At 45.7% G+C, this 26,640-nt stretch overlaps 1 pseudogene across 1 annotated transcript; it reads right to left on the bottom strand.

The window, feature by feature from the left end:
• Positions 1–1,796: 1,796 nt before the first annotated feature.
• On the bottom strand, positions 1,797–17,971 carry LOC144139947 (uncharacterized; annotated as a pseudogene). Its single transcript, XR_013316308.1, has 3 exons — positions 17,834–17,971; positions 6,118–7,439; positions 1,797–4,534 (listed from the first exon to the last, which is right to left on the bottom strand). The product of XR_013316308.1 is annotated as an uncharacterized LOC144139947 (transcript).
• Positions 17,972–26,640: the final 8,669 nt, after the last annotated feature.

Genomic DNA, 26,640 nt, shown 5'->3' with positions numbered 1-26,640 from the left:
ACCCTATACTCTCAGCCACCAACAGTCTCACATATGGCGCCGGCTACAGACCAGTACTTTAACCACACGGTTCTCTACCACATTTCTCCATCCCTCCCAACACGACTGCAACACTTGCAACGTCCCTCTCACTACTTACCACTTGGTGCACTCATGTCCAGACAGCCCTAATCCCCTCCCCAGCCCATCACCTGAGCAGTGGGAGTTTGCGCTGACCATTTCGGCTCCGGACCAACACCAAGTTCTGGTCGACCGGGCACCATAGAATCAGCACGGGCTCGCGGCCTCCTGGACTTCGGAGGCTGACTACTTCCACTCTTACTTCTTTTCCTTTACGATAAATAAACGTTTATCTCTCTCTCCCCACACAAAATCGCCCGCTGCTCTCATTTTTTCATTAATCCGGGAGTTGTGCTCTTGTGGCTCTCCTATTGGCTGGACGCTGAAGCCACTTCGTGGCGATGAGCGAAAACACGCCAAAACGAGCGAGCGAAATCCAAGGAGGCCAAACTGCAATTGCGCCCACCTCCCCGCGAGGGGAACCCTGTGTAGATGCGATGCAGCGTGGGGTTCACTTGGTGTTTCGTTGGATTGATTCGGAAATCGCGTGAAACGTGTCGGGAACGCGTATGATTATTATGTTTTATGATTATTAATATGTTTTATTGGCCAACCTTGGTCAATCTCTCTAAGTGGTATGCTTGGGGCTTCGCTGTCGCAACGACCTTTACTCCATCATTGTTGCTGTAAGTGGGAGCTTCTTTTCTTTCATTGCAAGTGTTAATCATTGCCGCATCATGCGTTGTATCAATAGCATCTTGACGTAGTTTGAATGAGTCAAGGATATAAGTCGCGTTCGTAGCATTTGATTCTGTCACGGTTTTGTGGCGTAGTGGGAAGAGCACCATGTACCTCGCGTTGCACCCACCCCTTACAAAAATGGTTTCTGAATTTCTGTTGACGTTTCATTCAGTTCTCATTGATTAAACGGAAAACCAACAGAAACTCAATGTTCATTGAGTTTACACATTGAGAACTCAACGGAATTTTCGTTGTGGTCTGCACAATGATTTTTTAGTGAGTAGTTCTTGTTGACTTTTTGTTGTATTCTCAGTGACTCATGTGATTATTTGTAGGCAAGTCATCAGCAAATGATACCATATACTACCTGCATGCCTCCTAACATGGAAGGCCAGCTGCATTAGAATTTTAATACCACCGTCCTGCATGTATCGGCCTAATTAGGGAGCCGAAGCATATAAAAAAGATGCATTTTTTTCATGGTGTGTCATTTTTCCAAAAGCCAATGGACTCAAACATGTTAAAAAAAGTGGCTATTTAGATTTTTGAAATGGTTACTTTTGCATGCTCATATTTGGCATGGCGAGCCAGTTGATAAAATTTTGTCATCAAAAAAGAAAACTATGTTAAGCCCACATGACATTCAAATAGCTCACACTCTCCCTTACCTGTAAAGGCTGGTTACAGCATGACATCAACTCGACCCAACATCCCCCCCTTCTTCTTGCAGATGCCTTTGTGACCCTTTGCTAAACTAGAGTGAGCACGCCAAATTTCTGCGCTTACTGGACTATATCTGGCGGTTCCATCAGAGCCAAGCATTTTATGCTTTTTGTTTGGGTAATCTAATAGGTTTTTTACTAGTCTAGAACTTCAGCCAGCATGCTGAGAGTCAACTGCGCTTGTCTCTTATGTGTATGCACGTTTTCCAGCATGAAAGGCAAAATTTCAGTGCGGAAACAGTTTATTGGGTCCAGCACAACACAGTCTGGTGGTCGAAAACATGCGGCAAATGCTGTACACAGTAAATACACGCAAAACATACAGCAAATACAAGCAATGGGAGACAAGCATGAAACCCACTGAGTGCTTTCACAACACAGAATTAAAACCAGAGCATTCTTTACCACTAGTAATGAATAAACAAACTAAAATATAATTTATGCGTGCACACTCATAATGCAAACATAAGATATAAAAACTGCCATTCATAAAAAGGGAGATACCAAGGGCCTTAAAAATCAGACCCATCAGCCTACTCTCAGTTCATTGTTTGGAGCAAACGAAAGTATTTAGCCATATAGGGGACAGCCTGGATTCAGAGAGCAGGCTGGGTTTAGGAATATGCACTCAACTATACATCACATCAATGGTGACAACCAAATGATAGGAAAATCCGCAGAATACACTAAACCCCATTTACATGGCATTTACAGACTATAAGAAAGCATTTGACTCGGTACACACCGCAGTCTCGCGAAAAGCATTAAAGGACCACGGAATGGAAGATACCTAAATAAGACTTCTAGGTCGCATATATAAGGGATGTATGGCCACTCTCTTACGTTGCCTCAACATACACAATGTTGATGAAATTAACACCTTCAGATAACTTATACTGACTCAAGCACCAGGTTATCATGCAACACACACAAGAAGATAGAGCCTGTGCCTGATAGAAAGATGCACTTGTTTAGGCAGCTGGCTTTTACAATGCACCTCTCAGCACTTTCTTGAAGCTGCAAAAATTCTAATGACAGGTTACGATAGAAGCTGCTGAAAAGCTTTAGTGCAACAGTGATAACTTGCAGTTAAACATTGACTTCATTATCACTTGCAGCTGAACCATCTTGACAAATCCGACAAATGCGGCCAAAAACCCCATTTACATTGACGTAGGAGTTCTTCCTCCTGGACTTGTCTAACTGACCCGTAGAGAATATGCATGGGCCAATTAACATCTTTTTGAACTCCGTCGCATTCTCTTTCTGGACACCTCTGCCAAGTAGCAAGACTGGTCCGACTTTCAAAATTTTTTTCCGTAGGTTGTAACCTTTAATGAGTGATTTAAATGAAGGAGCAAAAGGCGATGCGCCATTCTGTGCAGTTCTTAACGACCACATCTTGAACAAATTCTGGTAGATTGAGAACTTTTGAACAACCCGAAAGTGCGCGTACCTTGTGCCATTGACAAACCTACCCAATGTTCCATTCATCGACTCAAATGGGAAAAGTGAATATCCCCAAGGTGGACCCCAGTTTTTTCCACTGTCAAAAAGATGCAACAAAAGGTGTGCATTGTAGGTGATGTATTCGTCGCCGTAAAAACGTTCGTGTTCCATAAGGAACTTCATCATCGCTTCTTGCATTGTGACTATGTCCTCGATTCGCAAACAAGGACCGAGAAGGTAATGGATCATTTCAACAAATCGCATCCAACGCTCATACTGTGCATCTGGGATGCGCCCTTTGAGAACAATGGGGGAATAGAAGAGCAACCAAGTTCTCCAGTTCGATGCTTTCCAATATTTGAGTTCCTTCAAAGACCTCGGCAACCGAGACAGCTCCCATACACCAGTCAGGCTCAAAAGGCAGGCATTGGCCTTATCAAAATGGGTTCTTAACCTAAATTTTTTACACCTTCGCGACTTCAGCCACATAGTCATGCTTGATTTCACGAAACGAAGACATACTGAATGCATATAGTCAACAACAAAACCGGTGCCAAATGAAAAAACAAGCAAGCAGTGTTAGCACACTTGCTCCCATCACACCACAGCTTGGGGCTTTCGGTCTACCCTTGTGACCATGGCTAACAAAAGAGTCATGAGTCCTCAGCTTCGTTGCATGACCCACTTGGCACGTACACACGGCAAGTCGCTCTCCCTTTTGGCTTGACCTCTCCAGCATCCTCGCACATTGCACATCCCTGCGACCCATTGAACTGCGTCATGTTCATCTATTCGCGTCTGGCCAAACTGTCGACCGTGCATGGGCCAGGGTATGCCTTGGAGACATGTGCAACACCTTCTTTGTCATTCCATGCTACTCCACTTGATGACCGCTCGTTCACAGTTTTCGCAAACGGAAGTAAAAAGAAATTGATGTTTGGCTTCCCAGGACCAAACCACAGGGCTGCTAACAGTAACTTCTGAATGCGCAGCTTGTACGGAAGCTCATTCACCATGACAAGGAGGGGCCATATGCCAAATTGTGAGCTATCATAGAGAGGCACACCATGAGTATTAAACGTTAGGGTGACGTCATCCTACGTAACAGCACGTTTATTATACTGAATGCTTTGTGCAATGTCCTCCACGTCGTACGACAAACCACAGCGATTTCTCTGCACACAACCCGACTCTAAAAGCTCACACAGCTGGCTTTTGAAGTCCATTACAAGAAAGAAAGAAAAACTTTTTGTGAGCTCCTTGAGCGTGGGATCCACATGGCAGTACGTACACGATACATTTTCTACTTCCACTTCTCCGATGTACCCAGTGCATGCGCTGCAGTAGAAATGCTTAGCATACTCCTTTTCAGCCCCACAGAAGTGCCGAAAAAAAGTGTACTTGGAGGCGGGGTACGGCACACCTTCCGGCAGGTGGGCACTCATGAGCTGCACCAAGCCTTGAGTGGCTTCCTTGGAGGAGTGGTGGAGCAAGCTGTGTGCCATCACCATCAGGAGGCTCTCTGCTTTTGCTAACCTGGCCCCTGGGAACAGAGGCTCTTTCTAGAGAGAAAAAAAAGAACAATACGCAGCAGCTTAGCACCATGATAATACAATGAAACAATCACAAGACGTGAAGTAATATGTACATCCTCTCAGTTTTTTTATACCACAGGAGTGACGACCGATCGGCATTTCAGCACCTTATCAGGGTATCCACCGGCGAAATAAGCGAGAGTATGCGCACGCGCATAGCGTTATCTGTTGTAGGAGTGTCTTCGATTGATTGATTGGGGGGGTTTAACGCACCGACGCAACGCAGGCGATGAGGCGCGCCGTAGTGGAGGGCTCCGGATTAATTTTGACCACCTGGGGATCTTTATCGTGCGCCGAAATCTCGTACACACGGGCGTTTTTGCTTTTCGCCTCCATCAGAAAAGCGGCCGCCGTGGCCGGGAATCGAACCCGCGACCTCGTGCTCAGTAGCGCAACGCCTTAGCCACTGAGCCACCGCGGCGGGTAGGAGTGTCTTCTGCTACGCCTCTTTAGCCCTTTCAGACCTGGTGGTGTCATTTGATGCCATCACCTAAAAGTTCCTCTCGCGCATAGAGAACAAAACCAAAACAGCTTGTTTTTTGGGGGATTGTTGCTCATTGAAGCCTATTGCGATAAATAACACTGTTGCTTCATTTTAGTGGAGGTGGACGCTACAAAGAAGCGTCGGTGAAGGCAATTATGACATTGAGGCTGAAAAAAATGGCGGTCTGAGTTTTGCTCCTAAGAATGTAAATCTATACATACGTGCACCACGAAGCTCACTTCTTGTTTGTAGGTGTAATCATATGGTTTAGGAAAATATACAAAAGTGATGTCTCTGCTCATACTTTTTTAATTGCTAGATGTCCTAATAATTGCCTCATTAATAAATCTGTTCATATTTGCCCATAAAGCTGTATTTTTTGTTTGTGGGCTTATGGTACCCTGAAGTTAGGAAGACACAGAAAACATTGTTTTGCTTGAAATAAAAAAAATGGGCTGAAAGGTTTAGACCAACACACCCCTTTTGCTCCAATGTGATCACGCCGTTTCGCCCAACGTTAGTTTCGCCAGCCACAAAAGGTAGCTAGCAGCGTAAACATTTCTAAAGCACGTGCCGCGCAAGTGATACGAACGAAAACATGAACACACATTGAAGACGCGCATGTGCTTCAAATCAACCCCGTTTTTCTTAAACAAAGTTATGGTGATACTGTGGCAGGGGTTTAGCGATCTCAAGGAAACAGCGTAGCAAACGATGCTCGCGAAAGAGAGGGCTTCTTGCGCGTGCACTTACTTTGATTGATTGATTGTAGGGTTAACTCGCCGACGCAACGCAGGCGATGAGGCGCGCAGTAGTAGAGGGCTGGGGATTAATTTTAACCACCTGGAGCTCTTTAACGTGCGCCGAAATCTCGTACACACGGGCGTTTTTGCTTGAATAGAAATTTGGGAGGCTGGACATACTGCATCTGTACATACTACATACTGCATGTTTACTAGTTCTTCTCAAAAATAAATTTGTGTGCCCCCCCTCCCAATAAAAAAACCGTTAATTACATGTTGGCGTCTCAGCCACAAGTTCAGAAATACGAAGCCAAAGTGCTCACCAGTTCATCAGCCCCGGGTTCTGTATGGCTGGAATCCATGTCAGGTTTCGGTTCCGAGTCGGTGCTGTCATCCGAAGACGTTTCACTCTCACTGTCTCTAGGAAACGGAATGCAGCGGCTAAAGCCGTTTGAAGCTGCATGCGCAGTAGTCGGCCGGTCCCCCTCGTCACTTCCCGGGCTGCCTTCAGACGAGCTTCCTTCGGTGGAGTCAGTGGCAGCCACTTCAGGTGCACAGCGGGGTGTGTCCTCATCGCCCCTTTCCCTGCTGCTGTTGGAAGAGCTTCCATCCATGACAACACTCACAGTCCTGGAGCTGGAGGGGGCGTCATGCGAAGCTCGTGGATTGAACCGGTATTTGGAACGTATAGGAACGTCGGCGTCTGGATCCGATAGGTACTTGCCGAACTGTCTTTTCGGCGGCATTGCGGACGCGCAGCACGCACAGAGCAGCACTGACTCTTCGGCTTCCGCGTAGGCTGTACGCTAAGGTAACCTTTGCGGCGGCTGTAAAACCTACGGCCTTGTCGTAAACAATCAACGAGGCTATTCCTGTTAGTGCACAAACCAGGCACAAACCCTCCAACACCATCCGATGCGAATGACATGATGCGATTACAGCGCCACAAAAAATCACACTGTAGCTATTTTTGCAACTTCTGCTTGCTTTAAATGACAAAAAATCATGTCAGTTCTAATTCGTAACAGTGTATGTTAAAAATATTGCCTGATTGTGTGATTTATTTGGTGAGATACACAAAAAAATTTTTTTGCAGTGTTACCCCTGGCGTGGAGCTATTCAGCTACCTCACATGCTGCTTTGGTTTACCTACTAAAAAGATTTGGTATTGCTCTAAAAACGCCAAATAAGTCCAAGTTTTTTTCAGCTAGCTTTGCTTATTAATTAGTAATTGAAGTTGTTTATTTTATTAACATATTAATTTATCAGTTTCAGTTAATACTATCGCTAAAACATGCATAATTTAAGACCCTGCTAGCCAAAATACAAAACCAACAGGCCACTCTGGAAATCTTTTGTTTCTTATTCTGTTGGGACCACCCTGGCAATCTTCTGTTTCTTTTTGGGACAAAGCGCGGTAGTAGCCCTGTTCTGTGGTAGTAGTTGCTGTAGTTGCTGTACTCGTGCTTCGCAATGACCCACGTGCTGGTGAAGTGGCTGGCGGATGAGAAATGGGACGTTTACCCCGTCCGAGCGTTGGCGGATCCAGCAGTGAGAGTTAGAGTGATGACGGACGAGGGTGCCTTGAAAAAACTTCAAGGCACAATACAGGACGTCAGCTGTAGAGACGGCGAGGAGCCAGCACCTGCGCGCATTCTCCATTTTGGTTAGTATGCCCTATTTTGTCTTCTTTGTGTTCATTTAGTAAGCGGTGAAAACTGACGTTTGTACCGGTTACTGTTGGCAAGAAAACAGGGCTACCTGGAGAGGAAGCGCGCGAAGCTCGCAGCCGCCAGCACCGCCAGCTCAGCCGAAGCCATGCCTTCCCGGCAAATGGAAGGAAGGGTGTGTATAAAATGCGCTGCATGCATCTTCCCCATAGCATAATTGTTGTGAAGGTAGAGCACGGCGTAGGTTACTCAGCCGCGTGCGCGAATGGTGTTCGCGCTGCGTGCTAGTCGGTCTTCGAAAGTGGGCGAAACAGGATTCACAACAATGGTGGCGTAATTGCAATGCACCAATTCCTGCGAGCGGCATCCTACTTTCATTTTTCATTTGTACGCTTGATGTCAGCAAGTTTAAGAAACATTTCAAACATTAATTTCATTGATTTATTGTAGGTTTTAACGCGCCGACGCAACGCAGGCGATAAGACGCGCCGTAGTGGAGGGCTCCGGATTCATTTTGACCCCCCTGGGGATCTTTGACGTGCGCCGAAATGTCGTACACACGGGCGTTTTTGCTTTTCGCCTCCATCAAAAAATCGGCCGCTGCCGCAACATTGCGAAGAGCCTGCTGTCATGCACTCTTATGCGTGCAGTTAGTTTTCGGAGTTCATTTTCACTCTTTTGTAGCTCTCACACTTTCTGTATTTCTTTTTTTTATCCCCTCATCGTAGTCCACCAGTGTTCACTACAGCAATCCTGTTTTTTTTAAAGCTGGGCTCCCTTCTTGTCAGGCTGGCCGAAGGAAAAAGAAAAGCTTCAGGTTGTGATGGTGATAAAAAAATAATGTTTCACTAAACACCTCATAACTGGACTTGATACAAAAATTAATTTGCGTTTTGTTTGGATGAGTCCTCATTTAGTGCATGTCTTCGCAATTTCAGGAAGGACCATGCTGTGCCTGCAGCGACCGGATTCGGGAACTAGAAGAAGAGAAAGAAAGGCTGCAGGCGGAGGTGGCGACGCTGAAGAGAGAGCGAATAGCTGTTGACAACGTTGCTGGTAAGGAGTGTTCGGCATGCAACATTGAAGTGCGGCGCAGCAGGCCCAGCATTACTGGCGACACCTAACATATTTCATTCTTTTCGATCTTTCCTTACTTGGAATGCAACATTCTTTTTAATTATTGAGTGACCGCCTGCAACTTCAGCTCAACATCAATTTGGCTGCTGCTGCCGTTAGATAACATCCCACTCTAAAGCCAGAGTAATGAAGCGAAGTACCTAGAAGGGTTTTTCAGAGACAGTCAAGTTGTGCATGGAGGGTATTGAAAGCAGTTGTCCTTTACTTTGAGCATTTCTACAGTAGGGAATGCACATACTCATTGCCGGCAGGTCAGTTCATACAAGGTAATTGCATACTTCTGTTTCTATTCGGTCTTCCTAACGCTGTTAAATTACTTGTTCACTCCCAGGATAAAATGGCAAAATGTGCCTTGTGTTCTAAACACTTTTATATTTGGAGGCTTAATTGCCAAGTACAGAGAGACCTATAATGCTCACACAGCATGCTGTGAACTGCATTGGTGATATCTTGTGTAGTGCCTCGTTTGACACTGGTACCTTGTGAGTGGGCCTATCAGCACGGCTCTCATCTCTTTTTCGCATTTCACCCTTCAGCTGAACTTGCTAACCTTTTTTAATAGTGAAAAACACTATTTATGGTGCGGAGCTGAGGAACAAAAGTGGAGGTTACCCTGCTTAGCACACTGGAAGTTTCTAGTAGACATTGCCTTTCACAAACTCATATTGCGTCATCGTTTTCATCATCATTCTCATTACGTCATCATCCAGCAGAAATTTGCATCCTGTTGCCTAAATACTTTTGGAATCCTCCTTTTGTTGTTACAAGTGACACAAATTTGCTCAGATGGAAAAATTCCCTGACATGCCTTCCCAACTTGTGGCTGTCGAGTCGGCGTTCATGCCATTTAGGTACCAGTTCGCCACTCGGCCACAGGCATAAAAAGTGCAGGCTTCAGAAAAATGTGGGCTAAAGGTTGCTTTACATTTGTAGTTCAGATCTTTGTTCTAGCATTTATAAAATGTGATCTATTTATAGCTTTAACCGCCAACTGACTGTTGGGTGTTTCTGCAGTAATCCATACGCAAGCATATCAAACTGACTAAACGATCTTGAGAGCACCATTTATTGTAGGAAAGCACTGGAACTGTGCGGAGGTGAAACTTTGCAGCGGCAGTATCACTGTTTCTCATTTGTTATTTATACACTTGGCGAGCAAAGGACTGGTTGAATTTAACTTCTCACTACTCAAAGTTGTCTTGTTTTATGTGTCCTTGCAGTACATTTCTATTTTAAGCTTCTTGTAATTTATCCCCTGAGGTCAGGCAATTTGCATTCACTTCACTTGCGTTGACTACGTGTGGACCCAGGGACAGCAACTGCCACACTTGTAATGTTTTCTTCTTGGTTAACTGTACCTGCACCACTCGCTCGGACATGCAAAAGGTCTTGACTGGGAGTTTGGACCCGTCGCAGTGGCTAAGGCGTTGTGCTGCTGAGCATGAGGGCGTGGGTTCGATTCCCGGCCTCTGCAGCCGCTTTTCTGATGGAGGCAAAAAGCCAAAACGCCCGTGTGTTATAGAGACGTTAAAGACCCCCAGGTGGTCAAAATAAATCCGGAGCCCTCCACCACGGTGCGCCTCATCACCTGTGTTGCGTTGGCATGTTAAACCGTACACAATCAGTCAACCGGGAGTTTGGCCATGTTGATCAGTTTTATCAGAGGTCAGGCATTACCCGTACAGTTTCATGTGAATTTCATCGTGGCACCGATGTTGTAGCTCTGTCTGGCCTTTTGCAAGCCTGCTGTATGCCTGCCATTTGCAGATGGAAGGTTGGGGGGGGGGGCTTTGATTGGCTTTTTAACATGACGTCATGGCACGGCTTGAGGTAGGAAGCCTCGGAGATACCAGAACTCCATTGTTTACTTATCCTAATATCGTGTATCAACTCAAGTTAACAGAACGGCATGTAATGTGAATTGACAGCTGGTGCACTCTCTCGGAACGGTGGCTACAAGAGATGAGACTACAAGTAGGGAAAACCGATAACTTTGAGGTAAAGTTTGGGAGCGAAGAATCGATTTGGACATCGCAAGGTAGACATGACATGAGACTAATGACTAAAGACATGAGACTAATGAATGTTCTAGCAATTTTGTTCATCTTATTTGTGGGCTTCTTGCAGAAACATCCAAGGTACTGAAAAGGGCGCACAAAATTTTAAGCAAGATTGAAGGCAACAAGCCAGGCCTGGAGGACGTCGTGATCCCTTGCCCTTAAGGTAAGTTTCTTTTTTGGGGGGGAGGGATGTTTCACACGGTCAATGTTTTCAATAGCTAGTGTGCAAAATTTAAGGGTATAGTAGATTTCTGGTAAGGGGGAAGCATCACACAAATTACGACAAAATTACTAGTCAAAGAATCAGAGGATGTAAGTAAGTAATACTAGAAAATTTGATGGTTATCACAAATTTGTGACTTTGCATCACATCTTTAGTGCCAATGGTAAGCAGTACTGGGTATATTTTGGCGTGACCTTTCTAGCTTCACTTGGTAGTTACTAATAGGGTGTATATGACTGGACTTTCAACAGTGCGGTGGCACTATACATGCGTGGTGGCGCTGGCGCCACATGCGGTTGCACTCTGCTGCGCAAGCAGCAAGTTTCAAGACGCGAAACATGGCTTGCGGCGTGGTGTTGGTAGGAACGCTCATGTGGACGGTGTGGTGTTTTTTCTGCGGGGTTCATGAGTTTATAAATGCTTTGTAGTAAGGAGTAGCCAGCATTGTTTCTGTTTCGAAATTCCGGACTGCCCTGTTCACGCATCCTACAAGGGCAGACCCGAAGCAGGGTGCCCAGTGAAGGCAAGCGTGCTGGGAAGCTTTGTTTTTGTTTATTTTTCTCCGCCTCAGATCTGTTTAAAAGCGGAGGCTACGTGGCAGTGTTTGTAGATGTTTGGATCTCATTCGTTGAATTCGCAGGGAAGTTATCAATGACCTAGCTAATAAGTACGGAATCTGTTGCGCCCGTTTTATTAGAGGTGGGCCCAAAAAACAATGGGCGTTGAAGCTTTCACCTCGCACTTCGTGACATGCTTTAAACATTACATGGTGGGCATTCACCTGTTCTTTCGCATTCGGCTTTTTAATCACCAAGCGTGTTCCGAGATAACACTAAATCTTGACGCTTGACACAATCTCGAGCGCTCATGTTTGTCACTTGTCTGTGGGATGTTTTTGGAGTAGTCAAAGCGTGTTCCATTATCTTGTTCTGCTTGTAGACTAGAATGTTGCTGGGTCGGCCATTTTCAAATTTTAGCCACGTAACGTTTCATCCAAACTGAGCTAACAGCACCCAAATGGTTCTTTTTTTTTTGGCCCTTCTACCACAAAGCAATACACGCACTGTGTACTGCAGGGGGCACTTGGCAAAGTCTTTAATGAATTCTTTAAACGCTTGTTTAAAGAAGCCGAAAACATGTTGAGGTATGCATGTTCACTCATAAAAACTAAAAATATACATTCTAAATTAAATCTATTCAAAAAGAGTTTCTAGTGGATCAGTGCCACAGTCTGTAAATGAATTACTGTAATATTCTGAGAAATTGTTCACGGGTACTCAAACTCTTCATTGTCTTGATCCTTGAGTTCGTATTGGTTCAACTGTTTCGGTTTTATTTTCTGCTCGCAGGTTGACATTGGGGGCGGTGTCCTAGTTGAAAAGGGGTACCTCGAGCAGCTGGTGCATGCATGTGCGAGTGGCCCTGGCAAATTTTCCAGGGCTCTTTTGCGGCATCTCTTCACTTCGGAGGAGCTGAATGGAAAGACACTATTTGAAGGGAAAGGCAAAGCCCAGGGCGACGCTCCCACGAAGCCAGGGTTGGACCCCGTGCGGGTGAAGGCAGTGGTCGGTGAGTGCACATGATTCGCTTTTAGAGTGCCAAGAACGAAGCAGCCTCGTTCATCTTTGTCAACTTTAGCTAATCACCCGTTAGTCTTCATGTGCACAGTGAGATCATTGCATTCTTTTTATGCTTTTTGCGAAAGTGTATTTTTGCGCACTTTTACTACTAATTTTGAGAACTTGCTGAACAGGTTTTTATTTTTTAGAAAAAAAGCATTTGTTACTGAGTGGGAAGTATTAACTACAAGCACTGGGGAAAGCATAAATTCTGAGATGTTGATTCGAGTAGAATCTGAATGGATAATTTGTTTGAATTCCTCCACGTGATGCTAAGGCGGGAGTGGCATGACAGAAAAAGGGGCCAGCAGCGATGGACAGATATGACATTATAAAACGTCACTGGATGATCCAGCTTGGTGGCCCGTCCACATGTACAGGTTAGCCCTTAGGGAGTGAGGCGACTCTTGATGAGCTGCCGTGACGAGCTGCTGTGCATAAACACGCCCTTCCTTGCATTAAAACCGGTTGTGATCCTGCTGGTCCCGCCAGAACCCGCGTGAGGAAAGATGACGTGTAATTATTTTTTTTACTGACAGGGTTTAATTTGTTCCGTCCCATCACAGATAGTAAATAACTATTTTTGGCACTGTTTTCTCATTAAAACCTTGCACCATTGAACCCAAATCATCATCACCATCTTTTCCCCCCTAAACTGTCTGTCCACTAAGCACGAAGGGTGGTGCCTAGAACTGGTCATGTGAATGGACTTTTAGAGGCTAAGAAAGAGAAGCGCAAAGGATGGGCAAGCATATATGCACAAGCTGGGCACCTTCACGAAAGCACACTTGAGCTTTGCAATTTTTATGTACACAATTTTCCAGATAGCTCGGGTGATTCTCCTCCTGTCAATCTTTGTGGGCGTGTATTATGTAAGGTATCATGCCTGCCGCTTGGATGAGAGCAACTTCCAGAGGCCCCATAATTGCAAATAACTTTAGCCCATGGCCATAGAGTTTCATACAAATAACTAGAGGAGCAACTGGCGCTAGTGTCAACGCGAACATGGCAGCGGCGCTTACGCTTCAGTGGGAATGATGGGTAGTTCTGGAACCGGATTGCGTAGGATTGAAACGCGCCTATGGCTGCGCAAATTACGTTTTTTGACAAAAAAACTTATATTGCCCGGTTCTTCGTTTGTAAATTGCATGACGAACAAGAAAGTTACTGACCAAAAACTGGTTTTGTACGAAATGAAACCGCGCGTTTAAATAAACAGCAGACACGAAGTCGAGGAGGTTTGTGGAGCAGGTTTGCCATTTGCCGCCAACTACAGCAGGACTCGGACTTTAAAAACTAGTTGTAAAAGTTTCGGCGCGTGTAGTTTGTAATACTCAGAAAAGTTTTGTGCTCATAAAAAAATAAACAGTTTACCTTTGAAGAAGTATTCTTGCCTGAAGTAGTGGCATTCATCAAGCTGCGTTCCTACCAGCCGCCGGTGCTGCTCTTCTACGCCGTAGGAGCCGGCGTTCGCCCGAAAGGTGTGGCTGTTCCAAGCGATTCGCAATGGTCGACAGCTTTGCAATACATTGCTCTGCCGAATGAGCACAGCCGCAACTCCTAATTCGCAGACAACTTCGCCGCACAGAGCGCCGTCATTTGTGTTTTCGTGCTCGCTGTGCGGCAATGAATTGATAACCCACCCAATTCGCAACTCTGGTTATAAAACATTCCACTTAGGGCGGCGTAAGTGCACGCGAGGCATGCAGTTCAGGGAGAAACGTATTTTCGATCGCTTCTTCCAACACCCTGCGTAGGCAAATGCGTTCATGTAAATCCAAAACGAAAACGAAACTGCCTGCAATCCATAGCAACTTCCACAAGCCATCAATCCCCAATCCGAATCCAGAACTACCCATCACGCCCATTGAGGCGTACGATCGCAGCGCCAAATTCCTTTCTAGTTGTTATTGTATGAAACTCTATGGCCCATGGCTACATGTTTGGATGGACAACTCTAGTAAGTCATAAATACATTTCATCTTTTGCATACTACACGGGCCAGAAGTTTCCAAGGGTGAGCGCCGGATACATCAAAAATAGCTTGTCGTCGCTGCTCAATAGGGAAATAAAGTAAAAAGAAGTGCACACTGAACGCTTTGTTTTTCTTTTTTGCATGTCTGCATGAGGCAGAATTTTTAGTCACATGACATGCACTACTACTGCCACCCCTAAATTCGTGTAATAGGAAATAAAGTAAAAAGAAGTGCACACTGAACGCTTTGTTTTTCTTTTTTGCATGTCTGCATGAAGCAGAATTTTTAGTCACATGACATGCACTACTACTGCACCCCTAAACTCGTGTATTGGTGGCGCGATAAAATGTAGATTCTTGTTCAACCTGCAGTTACGCAAAAACCTTTGAAAGAAATCGCAGCCGAAACAAATTGGGCACTCGTAAAAGTTTCGACGAATTTCAACAGAAACACATTGAGCACTCGTGTAAAAATCAACAAAATATCAACAGAAACACAGGGGGCCCTCGTAAAAATCTCAACAAAGTGTCAACAGAAACACATTGGGCAGCCATAAAAACCTCGACAAAATATCAATACGAAATTCAGTTGAGACTCAACCGAAAGACAACAGAAACTCAATGGGATTTCTACGTAAAAAATTCAACGGAAAATCAATGAAACCACGGTGGCCAGTTTTCCTGAAAAACTCAACAAATCCTCAACAGAATCACAACAGAAATTCTTTGGATACTCAAGAATGTTCAGTGAATTCAACAAAACTTCTTATGAAACTGAACAACCGTTTTTGTAAGGGGTGGAGTGCTCCGGATTAATTTTGACCATCTGCAGGGGATCTTTAACATGTGTTTTCGCTTCTCGCCTTCATCAGAAAAGCCGCCGCCACGCCCGGGAATCAAACCCGCGACCCCGTGCTCAACAACGAAAAGCATTACCCCCTGAGCCACAGCAGCGGGGGGTGGCATATAATTTTAGACCACTGCTTATTTTTATTTATTTATTTTATTTTGTACATACTGCTAGCCTAACAAAGGCTTTGGCAGGAAAGGGTACGGTAGTGAAAGATCAAAAACGTGCATAATCATTCAGACATTTTTCAACAAGAGTAGCAAGAGGCATTTGCCTTGATTGAAGCAATCATAACGATAAGGCCCATGCTGCGACATACACAATGCGACATTATCTCGCGAAGCAAACTCAAAAGCGAAAAACAAGCGTACAATATTACGTAGCAACAAAGTAATAATTAGACAATCCGGACAGAAAAGAGTCACGGGACGTACAATCAACAAGTTCTTGGGGTAACATATTCCATTCTCTGATGGCCTCCGGAAAAAAGGAATACCTGAAGGTGTCGCTGTGAAATCTGTGTCCGAGTAATTGTTTATTGCGTTTTGTTCTAAAATTTCTTGTATCGGAACGTGTTAGGAACCCGTTTTTGTCTATTTTTAGAGAATTGCTCTGGAGAAGAAACAGGAATTTCACTCGGAGGTATCTTGCGCGGTCGCTGATTGTTGGGAGCCCAGCAAATCTTAACAGTTCAGTTGGTTAATCACGACGGCGGTATTTGTTATAGATGAATCTGGCTGCTCTTTCTTGCACACCCTCTAACTTTGCAATTGCACACTTGGTATGTGGGAACCAGCATATGACGCCATATTCGATGATAGATCGAACGAGTGACGTGTATGCAAGTAGCTTGGTTTTTGCCGAAGCGTATCGGAGGGACCGTTTGAGGGAAAGAAGCGCTGTGAGGGATTTAGTTGAAATGTATTACACGTGCTTGTTCCATTTTAGATCAGAAGAAAGAATGATACCTAAGTGTTTGTGTTCATTGACCCTTTGTAATACACTTTGGTGGATTTGGTACGGAAAAAATAAAGGGTTTTTCTTTCTCGTGACAGTCATGCAAACAGTTTTTTCTACTTTATCGTCATCTGCCAGTCCTGGCACCACTTGTCAATTTCTTTAGAGCATTGTTCAAAACTAACTGATCATTCACGGTGTGTATTTCTTTGTAGATGATACAATATCGTCTGCGAACTTCCGCACTGTTGCTTCTATATCTTTTGCTATGTCGATGAGGAAAAGAAGGAAAAGAATAGGAGCCAGAACTGCGCCCTGAGGCACACCAGATAAGACGTGAACACATTGTGATGATTGGCCTTCGAAGTGAACGAACTGCTTACGCTCTGACAAAACGTTTTTTAGCCATTTTGTTAGAGTGCCGTGGCCGAAAATGCTTTGCAACTTATAAATTAGTTTTCGGTGCGTCACGCGGTCGAAGGCTTTCGATAGATCCAAGAATACAATGTCGACCTGACCACGCTTATCAATCGTTAGGGCTAGGTCATGTACAGTCTCTACTAACTGAGTTACTGTCGACAAACCGCTCCTGAATCCGTGTTGGTTAGGGTCAATTAGTGAATGGTTTTCAACGAAAGTTACGATGTGTTACAACCTGATTTACACCCTGATTTTGTTAAAACAGTAATTGATTACCGCTAATCAATTAAAACGAAGTGTAATTGAAGTATACAGAACGGTACAGTTTCGAAAAAATAGTTGAAGATATCCTACAAAAATTAAAGGAAATGTAATTGATTACTTGTAACGCGTTACGTACAACTTTGCGTCGGAGTCGCTCCTTGAATATGTCCGACCCTTCGATGTAGGCCTAATTGGCGCTGCATTGTACGGATGGACATTTTAGGGGACACCTTTCGCTTTTCTTACGGCGGGCGCTTGTTTAGCCACCGTATCAGTCGTCGAATATTGGGCGCGGCTTTGTAGGCTACGAAAATCCATACTTTTTTTTTAATTTGGTCTCGTCGCGCGCTACTTTACAGCCATGTGAAAACCGACTGCTCGCAGGCCTGGGCTCCCGTGCTCGAAGAAACATGCTTATTTGCAAGCTAACGGGCAGCATAGGCTCGTTGACAGAGTACAATAGATCTGCAATTAAGATTCACCGCCCTATTCAAGAAGCCTACTTAACTTTTGTCATAAGGAAGCCTTTCGTAAGTGTCCGGAAAGGACCAGAATGAGAAAAGGGCGCCGCGTCAGGGCGGCAGGCGTGTGCGTGGATGGTTTTTGCTCTCAAAAAGGGCTTCATTGTTTACAGCTTTATCAATTTCTCGTGAACCACTCGAGAAATCTGACCACTCAGCCAAGCTATCATCGTACCAGTTGCAATGTTGGTCGGGAAAAAACTCACTTAAGGTTGGTCAAGCTACCTTGAGTAGCGCTGTTACGGCCATACAAGTTCGGTGAAAGGTGACCCTTCAGCATATGTTTGGTTCTTGAAACGCGTTAGGGCGCTGAAAAGGGTCCGAAAGGAAAAGTTCTACTTACGTTAAGTTTGTGAGTACGGGAGTCAGACTATACAGAACTTTCCGGAAACACACATGATAGAACACAGAGCATTCTTATTGAATACTATAGGGACAGCGCGTACCTAGACTAGCACCGCGGGTGCCCTTATCATAGAGATAATATACTGACTCTAGAGGGAAAGCGCGCAGCTGAGCCAATGCATTGGAACCGTACGACACACAGTGGCAGACATGATACAACGATTTGAAGGTTGCCAGCTGAGCTTTTGCTTACTAAAAACGGCGAAAGCGATGGGTTGTAATCTGGCAACGTGCTACTGTGTCGTTTCCGCGCCCGGCTAGCGAAGCATGCCGGGATTAATTGTAACATGGCGGACCGCGGGCCAGGCGGATTTTGTGCTGGCGGCGTCGACAGCATTGCGTAGTTCTATCTCCTGTGGGTAGGTAACCGACGTGTTCTCGGTTCAGCGTGTGACTTATATGTACTTAGACTATTTGAGCAAGATGTGGCAACGCGCACACAACACTTGCACGCAAGCTCGAATGCGACTGATTGCATGCGCGAGGACGCCAAGGAATCAGCTGATTCGTACTGGGGCGCACAGAAAAACGAATCTCCGAGCATTTTTGTGCTGTGCCGCTTTATTTGCCATTCTGTGACATTTTGCGCGTCGCTCAATGCTTTTCAAATGAAGTAAAGTGAACTGTGACTTTAGCTGAATGTGGAGCCTTTACTGACACCAAGAAAAAACACGTTATCGCATGGGCCAACGCTGATATTGCCGGTCAGTCGCGTCCCTTTGAAGCACAGGAACAAAAGAGCGCGGTCGAATGCAGGCCAACGGAACGGCGGAATGCATGCCAAAGGAGTATGCGAAATACAGTCAGCGGCGTGTCCCGTTTTCCTTTCTGTCTGTATTCGTCAAGCTCTAGCTGCTTTCCACCACTTCAAAGGGAAAGCTTGCGGGTCTGAATGGGCAGTATTGAATGGGCAGTAATTTGCTGCACAGAGCGCGCGGGGAGAGAACATTGACTTATTGTCTTATTGTGACTGATTTAAAAAGAAACCGCATTTCGTTACTTATTTTTTCGTTCTACCTTTACGAACGTTTGCGCAAAATATCGAAGCACGGAGAGCTGTAAGAAGTTCCATGAATAAAACAACTGGAACGGAACAATTATAAAAGCTCCTTTTATTTCTCTTCCAACGGGAACGATCGCTGCCACTCCGTAGCCTGTAGTGAACTTGCGGTAGTCAAGGTCAGATCGGAATCGCTGTTCCGGCGTCAGTTCAGGGGCAGTACATTGGGTGCTTCACGTGAAGAAACGAATAACGACCTCTCGAGCGCCCGGGAAGGCACTTTCTCAGCGCGTGCATTCGAGTTGTACCAGTTGTACACGTTTTGCACGCACGCAGATCTGAGCTGGATTCTGCACACACACACACTTCGCAAGTCAGGCGCAAGGGCCTCGCCCCTTCCTAGCACACTTAACAAAAATCGAAACCAAAACTAAACTACGCACTTACTCTTTGTTCGCTAATTAAAGCTTAATTACAGTAAAAGTTTTTTTATAGAGCTAGTGTAATTACTGAGGCAATTATTTGTAACTATTTTGCTTCATTTCTTTGTTTTAGTTAAATAATTACGGAACAACTGTTTAGAGGACTGAATAAAATTGATCTGGCAACCATGAGAATTGTATCATGTCAGCGCCCACGATTCGTACGGTCTCGGAGCTCGCTTTACCCCCCTGGCACTTATAGACAAGAATATCCATCGTGCACTGGGCGCCGCCATTTTCAGACGATTGAGGCGCCCCCTGGCAGGCATTTCTCGGGGAATGCGGGCAAGCAGACGACCCCGCTGCAGTCCGACGCTGTTGCTCCATGCCGCGTATGGATATCGGTCGTCCAGGCGGCATCGAAAATCGATGTCTCATTTTTTGGGTATGGCAGCTGCGACGAGTTCAACCGTGATTTAAGAAGAACGTTCAAAGCGTCAGGGAGCTGTCAGCTTTGCCCATTAATTCCGTTCCCGACCCGCTAAGAAGGCGGGCCGGGCCGCTCCAAACGTGCTTTGTCCTGACCGGGGTTGCCTGTGCGGCTACGTTTCGCCGTGCCAGCAGGGCGCCCGACTTTTCATCCTCATTTGATGCTATTTTCTTTATTGTGGGAAGGTTGCCGTCATTGCGTTTACGTGGCGATTTACAGAAGGTACTCGTCCTTTCGCGATACGCCGTTGTTGGCCGCACCAACAATCAGAGGAAACGCAAAGTGCTCATGCAAGAAACGTGTGAAGTGCACCACGACAAAATAAGTTCCGGCATATGTGGAGTCCATTCGATGCACAAATTTCCTCCTACGTCCCTTGAGTGCAGCCGCGAACGGGTCATCGTGCTGAATTGGAAAGACTTGGAACCTAGCAAACTTGCGAGACTAAGTACGGTCGTACACTGCTTTTGGAAGAGCTGTTATTCAGCCTCATGGTCGATACCTATCGCACGTTTCTGTTCTCTGGAGGTATGTTCTGTTCATCTCATCGACAGGAAGCAGACAAAAATCAACCGGGCACCTATGCTGCAGCTACGGTACGCGAAAAAGTTTAACAGAAAGGGAAAGAAAAGCGTAACGGTGGCGGAGCATGCCCGGTCGTGTCGGCAAAAATGCCCATTACGTACGCTCAGAAGAAAATGGGTGGCCGCAGTGAGCGAATGCCTCCGATCGGAGGCGCAGTAGCGAACATTTTTAAGCATGGCTTGCTGTTGTCGGTACACAAACGTGTTGTCATTTAATACGCGCTCCCATACCTCATACTGAGTTGGTTGTTAAACCAGACCCTGAAATATTCCTTTTAGCTTTGAAGGTCGTAGACGTATATGCTCATAAAAGCAAAATATGTTATAACGATATTTGCCGCGGTATAACACTATTTCCTGTTGCCAAACAGGGGCAACTTATTAGATCAACTAAGATTTCACGGCCGTTTGCTTCCTTAAGAGGGTTCAGCAGTACCGGCCTCCCGTAGACAATACATGGACACTTTCAGAAGCCATAGCGCGCCTAATATTTGGCCTACCCCTATGGGGTTAGTATCACCTTTTCCCGCTTTCAACAACGGGGGGAATGTTGCGGACAGATTTTTAAACTGGGATCTCGTTTTTTTACAAACGAGTAAGAAATATGAGCAAAAACACGGGTTTTCGGGGTGCCTGTGTTTCTGCACGATGCATTGAAAAAAATCCTCCAATATCGAAATTCTGTTCGCAACATTCCCTCCCTTTGGCTCTTCGGATTGCACACATGCCGGTAGAATTCTTCTGAGATGAATAGTTTTAGGGCTAGGCCTTCTGAAAGTTCCACTGCTCGAGAACGCTCGCATTCAAATTTTCCACTCTTGTTGGTGGCTCCGTCTTTCGTAATCAGGAGGAAACATTATTAGGCTCTACCAATCACCGCGTACACGCTGCGTTCTCGCTATGTTACTGCGCGGATAGCCGGACTTTGGGGCTTATGCGGCATGCGCGCGGAACAGCGAAGAAAAGTTTGCCGTCACTCATGCGAGTGGCACCACCGCTTTGATGCAACTATGCATTGCAGCGTCATCTCTTGCGAGCCGGGTTCCACGCTTATCAGCGCGCGGGGAAGAGCAAGGTTAAACCGATGGCGTTGGTCGAAGCGGTCCATATCACGGTCCATATTTTGCTTTTTCACCGAACGACGGCTTGATTCCGTAGTAATGCTGTTTAGTTTTTTTTTATTATTCAACTCTGAGCCGTAGCAAAGACGCAGCGCTCAAAGTGACGTGTCCTCAAATCTTGCAGGTAAACTGTTGCTTGTGTTCATTGCATAATGGCGGTGTCACGGTGCAAAAATGCAGGAATAATATTTTTCTTGTAGGCTCGGATGGGGAAGAGGGCAAGGGGGTGATTTCGCACTTGAGCGGCTAAAAAAACCTTAGTGGGGCTTGCTGAACGGAATACGCCACCTGACTTTTTTATTTTTCTGTTTGCTCATTAAGACGTTTTGCCTCCTGTTTCTGCTTCTCCTGCTCCTCCTTCTCCTCTCTCTTTCTCTCTCTCTCCTTCTTTCTCTCCCCTCTTCGCGTAGAATGAGCATTAGACATTCAGGAGCACCCGTTATTGAGATTACAGGGACAGCTTCTTTTTAATCTTCAACTTCGGCATTCCCGCGAACGGAGACTTAGCCTATGCAGCCACTTGCATCTGCGTACGCGTGCGTTAGCGGAGTAATGCGTAAACCCACTGACTCGTGCACTAATATGCAGCAGGTGTACCACATTATTGTATTGTTGAATTAGCGTAGCAATCTTCCTAAATGTCAGGGCGCATTTATAGAAATCCTAAAATGCAACGTTTTTATTACTTGATTCGTTGTTTATATCCATTCAAGGCGGAAATTGCTGAAAGTTGCAGACGGAGGTAACTGTGCGAGCGCACAGAATGTTCACCTTACTTGAAATTAATTATATTAAATCAAAAGTGTCACTCTCATTGTTCTGCAATTAATGGAAATTCTTCAGGCTGACCAATGAGTTACTTTTACTGTCGGTATGAAAGTTAACTTTTCTGCAGTTTAAATGTGCCCTTCCAAAATTCCTTCAAAAAGCCTCCTTCACACCGTTTGATTTTCAGTCCCCAAGGCAAAGAAATGCACGGTGTGCTGTAAGATGCATTGATACAGCGTAGAGGTAAGAAAGCCACGCTCGGAAGTTTAGCCTAGTCTTTGAAAGAACGAAATTTGATTTTCTGTTTTTTTTTTTATTTTTCCGTGTTTGTTTATCTTTCATCTTCTTTTTCATCCCTACTAGCGCGGTCTTTGTTTAATAGTGACTGTTTTTATTTCCTTTCTTTTTATTACGTTTAGGGTTCATCGCTCACTTTGAACCATTTAAAGCATGGATAAACGATTGGTCGTCAATGACCGTTCACCGGTGTTCGCCTTCATTTATTTTTCTTCATTTTTTGTGTCAGTCCACGCACATATATCTTTTATTTGCAATAAGGTGCGCATTTGGGCTGGTTGGTCCTTTGTCCTTTCTTGTCCCGTCTTTTTAGCGCTGTTTTTTTCACTCGTAATCTTTTATTTATTCTTGCAGTCTGGTCCCTTTGCGTACAAATGAGACACGAACGTTACAATGTGTTTTCTAGTATCAGCGCATAATACATATTTTAAAGCGATGGGGCCACTTGAATGTAATAATAACTTGTATCAACCTGTTGAAGCGCAGCACAAGACGAGGGACAAAAACGCAGAAGACGCACATCGAATAGTGTGTCTTCTCATGCGTTCTTTTCCCTCGTCTTGTGCTGCACTTCCACACGTCCTTATGTACCAACTCGTCAAAACCACTACTCTGCTGTAACTCGTATGCATTCATGTGTCTAGTGGGTTGGCTACTACAGCACTTGTCTTGTTTATGCTGCACTTTTGTCGTCAAACCGATCAACGGCATTATGATTTTAACTGCCCCCCCCCACCCAACATCCAGAATTGCAGTTGTTGATGCTGAAATAAAGATTTGAGTGATTCGCATTTGTTAAAATGCTCTTTGGTGGGTACTTGGTTCATTTTCTTTCATTTATATTCCATTGGAGCATGCTCGGCGCATTTTTGTTACAGACGACCGATCTAGACCGACCATCGGCAGAAAACGACGGTGACTTGCTTGATCTTATTCCCTCCATCATGCTGGCGCCATGGCTTCTAATAACTCAGCGAGGTTCTGTGCTTTTACAGCTACATAAATGATACCATCGTAGTCTTAACACTTTTATCAGAAAAATCCAAAAATTGTATTTTGGATGAAACAGGTTGGAGCTATTCCATATTATAATTCCCTTTTTTTCCTTTTTTTCAATTGATTTCTGGTCCCACACATGGATGTGTAATTTATGCTGTATGTTAACCTAGGTATTTGGGAAGCCAGGCATGTCCTGCTCAGAGAGATGATTTCGCCTTCACGTAAAATAAGTGGACTTGTTTGTTTCTTTTCGACATATCACACATTGCTTCTGATTTTGTGTATGTCCCCATGCACAGCTCTTTGATGTTGTAGTTTTTTATCGCTTACTCTCCGTATTTCATTCGCACTTGGGACGGCGAGATTAAGTGCCCGTAATCATTCAGATTTTTTGGCCCATTTCAATAACTCCGCCCACAGATACATTTCTAAATACATTTGTACCACACTCGTGAATCTGACAACACCCAGTCTACAGGGCGGCCCTGTACTTGATAATGCTACGATGACGCATCTAGATTCCGGTGGCACGCTTCACAATTATCGCTCTCACGCTCTCACAATTATCGCTCTCACACACACGCACGCACACGCAACGCACACATACGCACACACACAGAGACACACACGCACGCGCACGCACACGAACAGAAACGCGCACCCACGAACATGCGCGCACACGCACGCACACGCATGCACGCACGCATGCGAACGCACAGAAGCGCGCACCCAGGCACACACACACACACACACACACAAACACACACACACACACGAACGCACGCACGCACGCGCACATGCGCACACGCACACAACACGAACATACAACACGCGCGCACACGCACACACACACACACACGCACGCACGCGCACACACGTGCAACGCGCACGCACACACACACACATGCACGCACCCACGCACATGCACAGACGCACCCACAAACACACGCAGGCACGGACATGCACACACGTACACATACACTCGCTCACACGCAAACACGTGAACACGAAGGCACGCGTAGGTGCAAGCCGGAGCTTTTAGGAGGATCATCATCATCGTCGTCGTCGATGTATCTGGCTTTGTTCAGACTCTGCAAATAACGCATCAAAATAACGGAAGAAGTCCTGAATTCCACCGAAAAATCATCGGACCACCCGCCCAACGTCGCGAGGACCACGGGGAACCCAACATTCTTGCCGTAAGTCACGATCCCCAACTCGGAACATCAAGATTTTGGGAATGACCTACCAGGGAAATTGTAAAAATACGCAACTAATACGGAAATCGGACTCGTCAACCGCTCAGATCGTCAGGATGCTCCGCCGCATTGCCAGCCAAAAACACGGAATGAAGGAACAGGACATGCTGAATCTTGTTCAAGCTTTTGTAATATCACGAATTACGTACGTCGCCCCCTACGCCACCCTCCTGGCCGCAGAAAGGCGGAAGATCGATACCATTATACGAAAGGCCTTTAAACAAGCCCTCGGACTTCCGGCAAGCACTTCTTCGTCTCGTTTGATGGCGCTAGGGGTGCACAATACCATAGATGAGCTTACAGAGGCGCACCTGAACGCCCAGAAAGCGCGCCTAAGCACTACCCCGACAGGCCGGCAAGTACTTATGAACCTGGGATACTCCCCTTTAATGGAAATGGACAATGCCGAAGACATTCCACCGGAAATTAGGTCGAAGCTAAAAATTGCTGACCTGCCAAGAAATATGACCCCTCAGCACCATGAAGGTAGAAGAACCGCCAGGGCACAAACCCTTGAACGGCTGTACTGTCACTCAAAAACAACAGTATTCACAGACGCAGCGGACTACGCACGTGCAAATACTAAAACAGCGGTTGTTGCCACCCCCACTGATCTTATTACTAGTGTCACCCTTCGCCAGGCTACCATCCTCGAAGCGGAAGAAGCGGCGCTCGCATTAGCAATAACCCAGACCAAAGCCAAGATTATTATTACAGACTCGCAAGCAGCGTGTCGTAAGTACATAGCCGGAAGGATTTCCACAAAAGCCCTACGGATCCTAGTCCAAAACCCCCCTGAAAGATCAGTCAAAATCATTTGGACGCCTGCCCACTCATCCCTTCGCGGCAATGCAGCGGCTCACGCTCACGCCCGAGATCTTGCTCGCCGGGCACCGCAAGAGGACGATGAGAGGACCAGACACCCACTTATTACATACAACGACATCACCCAACACTACATGCTCACACGACGCACCTTCCCGCCACCGGCAGAAAAATTAACAAAAGAACAACAAGTCACCCTCCGACAACTTCAAACAAATACATTTCCACATCCCACACGGCTACACGCCATTCACCCCACAATATACTACCCCCTGTGCCGGCACTGCGGCAACCCAGCAACGCTCTTTCATATGGTTTGGGCATGCCCTTCAAACCCAGACCTTGCACCAATTCCCAGTCCTACATACGAGCAGTGGGAGAGTGAACTTGCCAGCTCGGACCCAAGTAAGCAGCTCTGGCTTGCTGAAAGGGCGAAGACGGCAGGCCACACCAACGGAGTCCTGGACTGAGGACCCCGCCCACTTACAAGCTCGATGGATCTGTCCAATAAAGTTTTCTCCTCCTCCTCCTCCTTTGATGTTACTTGATGTTCTCTGAGTTACTTTGATACAAAGTACCTCGGGGTGCAAGCATGGCAGGAAAATTTGACGCCAAAGTAGCATCGCGATTCCATGCAATTAATTATCTTGCATTGTATTTTCTGCAGATTCTTCATACTTTTCTTTTAGAAATGCGAAATCAGTTTACCACGTCCATATAACTCAAGAATAAACATTGCTGTTCGGAATAAATCAGAGTGCTACTCAAAGATTTTTGATCAATTCGATAGCTAATTCCGCACCTTGCCTGTACCTTGAAATACTTCATAGAAAGATACGCAGCACGCCCGTCCCACGTCGGGGAACTATACGAATACAGGGTGGCTAAGGCGCACCACCCGCGTGTACAGGAATAGCGACGTCCCTTGCTCAGTGGAACACCGCCGTGATTTCAGGGTTGCGGGCAGCAAAAACACAACT

The sequence above is a fragment of the Haemaphysalis longicornis genome, unplaced genomic scaffold, assembly GCF_048455015.1.
Source record: "Haemaphysalis longicornis isolate Haplotype H1 unplaced genomic scaffold, Haemaphysalis longicornis Haplotype H1 scaffold_5, whole genome shotgun sequence".
In the NCBI taxonomy this organism is placed as follows: domain Eukaryota; kingdom Metazoa; phylum Arthropoda; class Arachnida; order Ixodida; family Ixodidae; genus Haemaphysalis; species Haemaphysalis longicornis.
This window is presented reverse-complemented; position numbering and strand designations above follow the sequence as displayed.